Consider the following 10361-nt stretch of genomic DNA (forward strand, 5'->3'; position numbering starts at 1 on the left):
AGACAGACTATGATAAACAATTTTATAGAAACTCCAATCCTTGGTCCCCTGTGCTCATCACATTACTCTGCATTTCCAGGGCCACACATGTTAAAGGTAAAGTCACTGCTTTCTACATGGTGGTGGTAGTGATGAATAAAAGTATTCTATATTGTATGCCTTTTGGGCCCTACAGATGTTATTATTAAGCAAATTCCCTTAAAATAAAATCTATATTAAGTTTTACCCTGTGACTTTATAGTTTGTCATTCTTGTTTTTAATTTGGCGGAGGGCTGAGATGCTATAGGGATAAGGGTCTTATAACTACCTAGACAGACAGAGACAGATCTTATATTTTGACTGGTAATAGGATTTTACACCTCTATAATTTTGCCCTGTTCTGCCACTGTTCCTCTTGTTTCAGATATTTGGTGCTTTTCCTGAAAATAAACAAAAACAAATACTTGTTGCTGGAGGAAACATCAGATGCTTCTTTCGATCTCGAAACAATTATTATTCTTAATGATATATTTCTTCAAAAGAATGGCTATTAGCACAGCTCTCGTGTAGCAGTTTTCTACCTATCAGTTCAGCCACAGCTTAATTTGTGCCAGAGCTTGCCAGGGCTGAGCCCCGGCACTCTAGGCTTGGCCATTCATAGCCTTGGCACCACTGGGCTTTCCACGTCAGTTATTAAAGTAAGAAAATTGCTTGAGTCCCAGCACCTCTTTCATTACAAATTAAGCACCTAGTAGTTCTCTAATAATTACAATTTACACTGAAATAGTAACTCTTTCTCAAGGATCTCAAAGTACTTAAAGATTAATTAATCCTCATATGCCCACTCTGAGATGACTAAGTATTACTAAACCCATTTCTCAGATGGGTAAATAGAGACAGATTAAGGTCACGAGGTCCCCCAAGGACACCTTTGTCCAAAATCATCCAAGTCAGTGCAGTCCAGACAATGGAATGTAGGGTCTTGGTTCCTACATGTGGACGGTGCGTGAACTGCCTGTTTGGGAAGGCTAGCCCCTGGTCCCGCCCCTTCTGATGAAAACCTCCATCAGACCAAAATGGTCCATCTTAACATTGTGCTTATTCAAAGGTACTTATGAGGTGATTGGATGGGTTATGGAATACAGAGATTTTCACGTTTGAGTGGCTCTTTCAAATCCTTCCCATGTGCCTAGAAAGTCAACGCGCAGATTTCCAGAGAGACCTCCTTCTTTGTAGAGGCAAAACAGGCTGTTAGCCATTAAGATGCTAATATTTGTGCCTGTAGTGAAATATGAGAGCAAAAATTGGGGGCTCAGTTTTTGCACATTCAAAGTGTGACCACAAAATGGGTGGCCAGGCAGAAGCCTCGCTGAAAATCTGGGCCCAGAAGTTATCATTGTTCAGTCTTCAGTGTGAACATGGTGGACCTAGTCCATTTCCTAATGGACAAGAGCACAAGTCATAACAGCAACTTTAATGATCCCTTGGTGATAGTATCAGAAGAAAGAGTAAAGAATCAGTAGGTCATGAAGACTTAACTCCCCTCTCCCCCTAATATGTTGTCTACTCTAGCTTTATCTTTATAATTTCCCACCACAGCCGTACAGTTAGCACAGCTGCACCAGAGGTAACAATGGTGTGGGAGCTAGGGAGTCAGGCCAGTAATAGCCATTGGTGTTTTGATCTCTGTGTTGTCTAGACTTGCTCTAAGCAGAGTTAAATAACGCATGTGATTAAAACTGGTGACTAGTGCTCCCATCATGGCTACTACTGGTGGAGCTTTTCAGTGCTAGAGCAACAGTGGGGAATTTTGAGAAAACTGCTTGTGTGGAGGGGGTCCCTCCACTTCAAGGGTGAGGCACGTTGGTCCAGCAACAAAGAAGTTTATGGTGCTGCTATACGTGCTCTGTGGATAGAGAACGTCAGTCTGTAAAGCAGAGAGGCTGGCACTTTTACCAGCACTAATCTCACAACATAAGACTATTTTTAATAGTCTTACTGGAAGTTATCACGCTCAGAGATTTCTGCCACAGGAATTAATTTCCTCCTTTATAAATAAAGACATTTCTTGTTACCTTTATAATGTCCTCCTTCTTTTCTTTCACTTCCCTCTCACACTGCTGCACATACATCTAACCAAAAAAAAAAAAAAAAAGGGACATGTGAGGTTTAGCAGGGGCAAATGCAGACAGCAATCTTTGCTTTATTGTAATGATTTGGTTGGGAAAACGCAATAATATATTCAATATGTTCCTATAAACTCTGCACATACTAAGGAAAACTCTCTCCACAGGAATTCTTCACTGTAAGTATATCCTTTGCTTTTATTATTATTTAAAAATGATTTATTAAATCCTTTCCATGTTAGTTACTTGCCAAAGTCTTTTGTTCTGGAACAGAGGAAGTTCCTCTGAGTGTTTATAGTTTCACAATAGCTCCTGTCACATCACAATTATATGTAGGAAATGTATGTGATAGTCAGTGGAGTGGAAAACAGGAGTCCTTCTTGCTTTCAGAGATAGCAGCAACTAAAGTCTACGAGCATGCCACATACATGCCAAAGATGAAATTTCTTAAAAACATGTGCAAGATAACATGCAATGCACCCGAGAGTGCTGAGGGAGTTGGCTGAGGTGATTTCAGAGCCATTGGCTATTATCTTTGAAAGCTCGTGGCAACAGGGGGAGGTCCCTGAGGACTGGAAAAAAGCAAATATAGTGCCCATCTTCAAAAAAGGGAGGAAAGAGGATCCAGGGAACTACAGACCGGTCAGCCTCACTTCAGTCCCTGGAAAAATCATGGAGCAGGTCCTTAAGGAATCCATTTTAAGGCACTTGGAAGAGAGGAAGGTGATCAGGAACAGTCAACATGGATTCACCAAGGGAAAGTCATGCCTGACCAACCTGATTGCTTTCTATGATGAGGTGACTGGCTCTGTGGATGTAGGGAAGGTGGTAGATGTGATATACCTTGACTTTAGCAAAGCTTTTGATACTCTCTCTCAAAGTATTCTTATCAGCAAGTTAAAGAAGTATGGGTTGGATGAATGGACTATAAAATGGATAGAGAACTGGCTAGAGCATAGGGCTCAACGAGTAGTGATCAATGGCTCCATGTCTAGCTGGCAACCAGTCACAAGCGGAGTGCCCCGGGGGTCAGTCCTGGGGCTGGTTTTGTTCAATATCTTCATTAATGATCTGGAAGATGGGGTAGATTACACCTTAGCAAGTTTGCGGATGACACTAAGCTGGGGGGAGTGGTAGATACCCTGGAAGGTAGGGATAGGATACAGAAGGACCTAAACAAACTGGAGGATTGGGCCAAAAGAAATCTAATGAGGTTCAACAAAGAAAAGTGCAGATTCCTCCACTTAGGAAGGAAGAATCCCATGCACAACTATAGATGGGGGACCGACGAGCTAGGCAGCAGTTCTGCAGAAAAGGACCTGGGGGTAACTGTGGATAAAAAGCTGGCTATGAGTCAGCAGTGTGCCCTGGTTGTCAAGAAGGCTAATAGCATACTGGGCTGCATTAGGAGGAGCATTGCCAGCAGGTCACGGGAAGTGATTATTCCCCTCTATTCGGCATTGGTAAGGCTGCATTTAGAGTATTGTGTCCAGTTTTGGGCCCCCCACTACAAAAAGGATGTAGACAAGTTGGAGAGAGTACAGCGGAGGGCAACAAAAATGATTAGGGGGCTGGAGCACAGGACTTATGGGGAGAGGCTAAGGAAACTGGGCTTGTTTAGTCTGCAAAAGAGAAGAATGATGGGGGATTTGATAGCAGCCTTTAACTACCTGAAAGGGGGTTCCAGGGAGGATGGGGCTAGGCTGTTCTCGGTGGTGGCAGATGACAGAACAAGGAGCAACGGTCTCAAGTTGCAGTGGGGGAGGTCTAGGTTGGACATTAGGAAAAAGTTTTTCACTAGGAGGGTGGTGAAGCACTGGAATGGGTTACCTAGGGAGGTGGTGGAATCTCCATCCTTAGAGGTTTTTAAGCTGAGGCTTGACAAAGCCCTGGCTGGGATGATATAGCTGAGGTTAGTCCTGCTTTGAGCAGGGGGTTGGATTAGATGACCTCCTGAGGTCCCTTCCAACTCTAATATTCTATGATTCTATGATTCTATAATTACACTTACAAAGGAAAATTTAAATTTAAATGCACAAATACAAAATGGGGAATAACTGGCTAGGCAGTCATACTGCAGAAGAGGATCAGGGGTCATAGTAGATCACAAATTGAATATGAGCCAACAATGTGATGCAGTTTCAACAAAGGTTTATATAATTTTGGGGTGTATTAACAGGAGTGTTACATGTTAGACATGGGAGATAATTATACTGCTCTAATTGGCATTGGTGATGCCTCAGCTAGAGTACTTTGTCCAGTTTTGGGCATCACACTTTAATACATATGTGGGCAAATTAGGCAGAATCCAGAAGAGTGATACAAAAATGATAAAAAGTTCAGAAAATCTGACCCATGAGGGAAGGTTAAAAAAACTGGGTATGTTTAGTCTTGAGGAAAGAAGACTGAGGGGAAACCTGATAACTGTCTTCATATGTGTAAAAGGTTGTTCTCAAAAGAACTCTGATCAATTGTTCTCCAAGTCCACTGAGGGTAGCACAAGACAACATCTTACTTGATGATAAAGGAGATTTAGGCTGGATAGTAAGGAAACCTTTATAACTATAAGGATAGTTAAGTACTGCAGTAGGTTATCAAGGGAGGTTGAGGAATCCTCATCACTGGATGTTTTTAAGAACAGGTTGGACAAACACCTGTCAGGGCTTGTCTCGGTTTATTTGGGTCTGCCTCAGTGCAGGGGGCTGGACTAGATGACTTCTTGAAGTCCCTTCCAGCCCTACATTTCTATTATTCTACGCTTAGGCTGGAAGTCTTTTAGGGAAGAAACCACATTTTCATTACAGATGTGCAGGGTGCTGTTTGGGAGAAAGTTGTGAATGTTTTTGGTACCCTCCCATTAAATTAGGCCATGCTGGACTCCATATTGGATTTTAGAATCAATCTTGTAAGCAAATGAGATACTGATACTTGGCAGGATGCCAAGAGCCAAAAGTCTGCCTAGTGACGACAAAGGCGGGAAGCCTAATGGTATAGTGCTGTGTGCACAGATTGGTACCGAGTGCACAGACAGGAGTGCCGTGTGCACAATCCAGCAAGGCGGGAAAAACCCTGGCCGCTGATTGGTTAAAGGCAGGGGTATTATAAGGCGGTGAGTGTCGGAGAACACTGCTGCCCATCTGAGTGGTAGCGTGGCAGGGTGTTCGTTGCGTTTGTGCGGTTCTGGACAAGGAGGAGAAGTAGATGACTGCGGACCCGGAACGGAAGCAGACGATGCCGGACTTGGATCCGAAGCAGATGAGGCCTCCCTGAGTCGTGATCAGCACTCCTCGGAGGGAGCGAACGACGATAGTAAATATTGTCATGGACTGGGGAGACCAAGGGTTACGTTTGTGGTAGAGGGTCCGGGGTTTATTCTCCACCATATTCTTAACTCCAGTGTTTATTGTTCCTACTTCTATTGTTTCCCTAATAAACCAGTTTTGTTTAATTGACTTTCAGTGACTTGTCTGAGTCAGTCCCCGGTGATAGATCCGGTAGTCAGGGTAAACAAATCAGAGAATTATTATTTTATTTTTCTCTTAACAGTGCTTACCACACCAAACCGCAATCCTGATTAGAGCTTCCAGGTGCCACCATAATACAAATAATTAATAATTAATTAGTAATACTTCATCAAGAACAAATGTGTCCTTTCAACTTCACCCGTGATTTTTCTCAATTAAAGCCCTTCACAGGTGCCTCATGGTAGGTTAACCAGTCCTTATATTATGAAAATGGCATGTTCTGCAAACATCTATGCAGCAAGTCAGTATGTCATAGTTACTAATATATTGAACATGAAGTGGGACTTTCCATGCCTCCTCCTTTTTTTTTTTCCCCACCGAGTTCTCTTTTCAGGATGGGCCTGCATATCAGTCGTGACCAGACTTCTTTCCCACATCACATTTTCCTTCTCTTTTTTGTTGCAGTATTTAGCTGACATAGGCCTGCTGCCTAAACTTCTAATCAATTGATACAACCTACTGCACAAGTGGATGAGACTATTCTTCCTGTTGGGAGTTCTTCTCTTTTTAATATATATAAGGATTTCTCCCTCTCTTGAGTGATTCAGTTTTGGTTCCTTCTCCTTCGGTTTCCAGATTTAGGAGTATTTTATTATCTCTACAGTTGTTTTAAAGGATTGATCTGACCAACTCCCCAAGCAGCAAATCATTCTCAGAACTGGAGAAAAGTTTAAAAAGACAATTCTAGAAAGTCCCAATGCATTTCCAAAAGGAACCTTCAATCTGAGTAATACTATTCTTTTCCCTTTCTATGTTTTAATTTGCTGTAGGTTTGAGCCAAGTGTTAAAACATTCAGTCAGAATAACCAGACAGTGGGGTGTTTTAATAATAACAACATATTTCAGCGACTCATTTCTTCCCAAGGGATCCTGGAAACTTATAAATCACATATACAAGAATCACTTTACCCACCACTAAGTGCAGTCTCATTTGTGTAACTGTGGCAGCTGTTTAACACCACACAACTATTTAGGGCAAGAAGTGAAGGACGTTTATCCCATCAAAATTCTAGGGGGAGTTTAGGTAAGCAAAATACATATACCCGAATCTGGAATTCTGCCAAGACACAGAGGCTAAATTAACACTTTATTCTTACTAAATTGAAGACTTTACCCAAAGTGGCCAGGGGCTTAGGTTTATGTTTCATCTGAAAAAGCACACTGTTAGAAGCACAGTGTTCCTTATCATCATACTGGAGTTCTTATTCAGTCCTGATTCAGAAGCCTCTTAGTGAAAATCCAATACTATTTTCTACAGTACCTTGGTGTGGGTCTGGAAGCACACAGTGCAAGTACTGACCAGGCCTGATGTTGTTTAGGAGGTGAAATGTATTGTGATCATATCCACCAGTGATATTGCTCCAGGCCAATCCGTGTACTACAGGCTGCGTTGACACCTTAACAATAATGTATTATATGTTCTGTGTGTTATTTTCCCACTTGCCTTTAAGTGATTTATCTTCTCTGTACTTAGAAGTTCTGGATGCTTATGAACCTTACATTCATGGAATTCAGAAATCTGCAATTGAAAATCAAATGTCTTAGGAACAAATAAGAAGTAACCTATTCTGCCTAACAGAAACTTCCTAAGCCTCCAGATCTGTGGTTCAAAATAAGAGATTCCACATGAGGCCTAGAAATCTGAAACTGTGTGCCATGGAAATGGGAAATCTCTCTCTATGGGGACTGTCATTTTAATTATGCTTCTTAGCAAGGACACAATCTGATGGTGCAAAGCAGGACTGAAGGAATCAGTTTTGTCATTCTAGAGCACTGGAAATTTGAACATTTCCAGGTTGCCATGAGAAGTCTTAAAACAGCTTAAAATTCTTTTGGTCAGTTTGCTGGTTCAGTTTAATTACTGTGAAGATAACAGAAAATGCTATTCTCAGGGCACTCCAACTTTGCATCAACAAATTATCCACATGGCAGCTTCCAGTCTGTTTATTCTTTATTCTTCATTATACTGCACTTCTTTGTAAGTGGCTGTAGTGATTAGAATTTTTTCTAGATTACATTGGAATTCTCTTTAATTAAGCTGTCTGACACTCTGAGAAATACTGTAGGTAAATATTAGTATAATCTTTTTTTTTTTTTTACATGGACAAACAATCATAGAGGGTGAAATCCTGTCCCTTTTAATGGGGAAAACTCCCACTGACTTCAATGCATCCAGGATTTAACCAAGAGAATTTAAGTGATTTGTCCCTAGTCACACAATGAATCAGTGGCAGAGATTGGAAAACAACCCCAGTTCTTTGACCTGAGATACAGATATTGATGTCAGTGGCATTACTCTAGAGTTAAAATAGTGTAAGTGAGGGAAGACTCAGGCTACACCTTCTGGATATAACTTTGCTTTTCCTTATGCTGACTTTTCTCAGCATAGCATTGAGGGAGCAGCTACACTTCAATTCAGACTTTATTCTCTAACCTCTAACTCCTTCTGCTGCTCTAAATCTTGCAACTTCTTGACCTTGGTAAAGGTTGACTTCAGCTCATTAATCTCTCCCACCACTCTTGTCATAGGCAGTGGAGAGCTCGGAAAACTGCAAAACACAATGACACAGTAAAAGTATGTGACCAACTGCAGTTTGGGAGATTGTGTCCTTCTTTCAGGATAACCGATAGGGCAAGATTAAGAGTGTTTAAATGTTTGAAAATGTAAGATCATATTTCAAACTAGACCTTCATCTCCCCACTTCCAAAAGTCATTTATAAAGCTGTATAAATTAATATAAATTAAAAACTGAAATAAGGACTTAACCCCAAAAAGAAAATTTGAGAAACTGTGGTTAATTTTCAAGAATAATGTTCATAGTTGCTCATTTTTGCACTTTTCTATCTTCTGACCTGGACCAAGAAGCAGGCATAGCATAATGCTACATGAACAGCCTTTCCCCATATTATTTCTAGCCCAACTACAACCAAGAAGTACTAGCAATCGCAAGAAATCAACTGTTGCATTATTTCCCAAATCGTGAGTTTTGGGTAGTTTGAGAAGTATCTAAACTTTTAGGTATGGTTCACTAACACTATTGCACAATTTTATTATATCTTTGAGAATGTTTACACTTGTCAAATTAAAACCAAGCCACTTCTCACAGATGATTGCATGAAGTAGGAACTATATTAGAAATAACAATGAGAAAACCTATCTACACTGCTTTTACCTTGTGATCTTTCCTCTGAAATGCCTGTTTTCACCCAAGAGCTTCTGGTTTTCTTCAACAAGTTTAGTAACCATCTTACTGAGGTACTTCTTCTCAGTTTTTAGCCTCTCTGTGGCTAGTATCAGGTCTGAAATCATTGTGCTCCTACAAGAACATTTGCATGTCACAATCTGTTGATCCAAACTTAGCACTGGGTCATGAGTTGTCTCTTAGAAAGTTGGAATGAGATATTTGTATGAACCTTAAAACCGCCATTTGAAAGCTCTTCATGCCCGACAGTCCTCACAACTGTCTCTTTCTTTTGTGCTTAGGAGTAGCTCCTTCTGGACCTTGGGAAAACCACTCCAAATATCACTAGCAAAGACGTAACACATTACATGTTATCTCAGTGACTGTTACGTGTTTGCACAAAGTCCTTTTGTTGTTTTCTTTTAAATTACAACAAATAATTTATTTTTTACCTTTAGTACCATCATCTCTGAGGGGGAACCTCAAACATTAATGAATTGATTTCATCTTCCCTAATGAAGTATTATTATCCCCATTTTAGAGATGGGGCACTAAGGCACAGAGAGGTCTCAGTGACTTGACACAGTCACACAGGAAGTCTATGACAGAGCCAGGAATAGACCGTAAATCTTTTGAGTCCCAGTCCAGTGCCAAAACTCAAGAATATCCATCCTCTCAGTGGTTTATGGCTATCTACCCATATCATCTGCCATTGTCTGAGGACACTTGGGAGGGGAAGTAGCTCTGGTACAGAAGTTATCGCCTACTGTTCATAGAGGACCTTGTTCAGCCACCAGCAGGAAGCACTGGGCTGAGACTAACTAGTACTTCTTGGGGGTCTTTCTTGACGCTAATTCTTCCCTAAGGCTCTGAAGTTGGACAAGATTTCAAGGACAACAGATTCTGTATTCTGCGAGATCTTGGAGTTGTATCCCACGGGCATTTTTAAAACCCCATATGAGCTGCAAAATGTGTGGTCTCTGCCTCCAATATTCATGTTGAGTATTGTCAGATATGAACTGATGAATAGGGTGAGTAAGGTGACCGAAACCAAAGTTGGCCAATTGACCCTCTGAACTCTGCTTCTGCCTGACCAAGCTAACTACACCCAAAGGATGGATTTCTGGGGCTGGCTGGTGGTTGGTAGACACTTGATTATACAATCCAAATAAACAAAAGGAAAACAAACCCACTTCTCTCTCTCCATAGAATGAATATTAAACTTACAGTTAATTTTCAGGCTTCACCATCTGCTTTAAAAGGACATTAAGATCACAGCTTGTAACATGAATTTGAAATGGACTGTGCTTTTCACTTAAACTTACAAAATCAGATTTTTTAAAACGTTACTCAAACGTTAAGCTCTTTTTTTGTACCACACCTTACCATAGTGGGCTATAAAACTAAAAGCATGTGCACTCATGTTTTACTTAGAGTACACAGAATGGCTGAGGGAAAAATCATATAAAGAAGGGAATTGTAAAGCTGCTCAGAGTACGTTTGATATATCTGTTATGTAAAATAAGGCTGTGACTGAGTGCAGCTTGAG

The sequence above is a fragment of the Emydura macquarii genome, unplaced genomic scaffold (assembly GCF_026122565.2).
Source record: "Emydura macquarii macquarii isolate MOO-44397 ecotype Brisbane River unplaced genomic scaffold, CSIRO-AGI_Emac_v2 contig_2432, whole genome shotgun sequence".
Lineage (NCBI taxonomy): Eukaryota > Metazoa > Chordata > Testudines > Chelidae > Emydura > Emydura macquarii.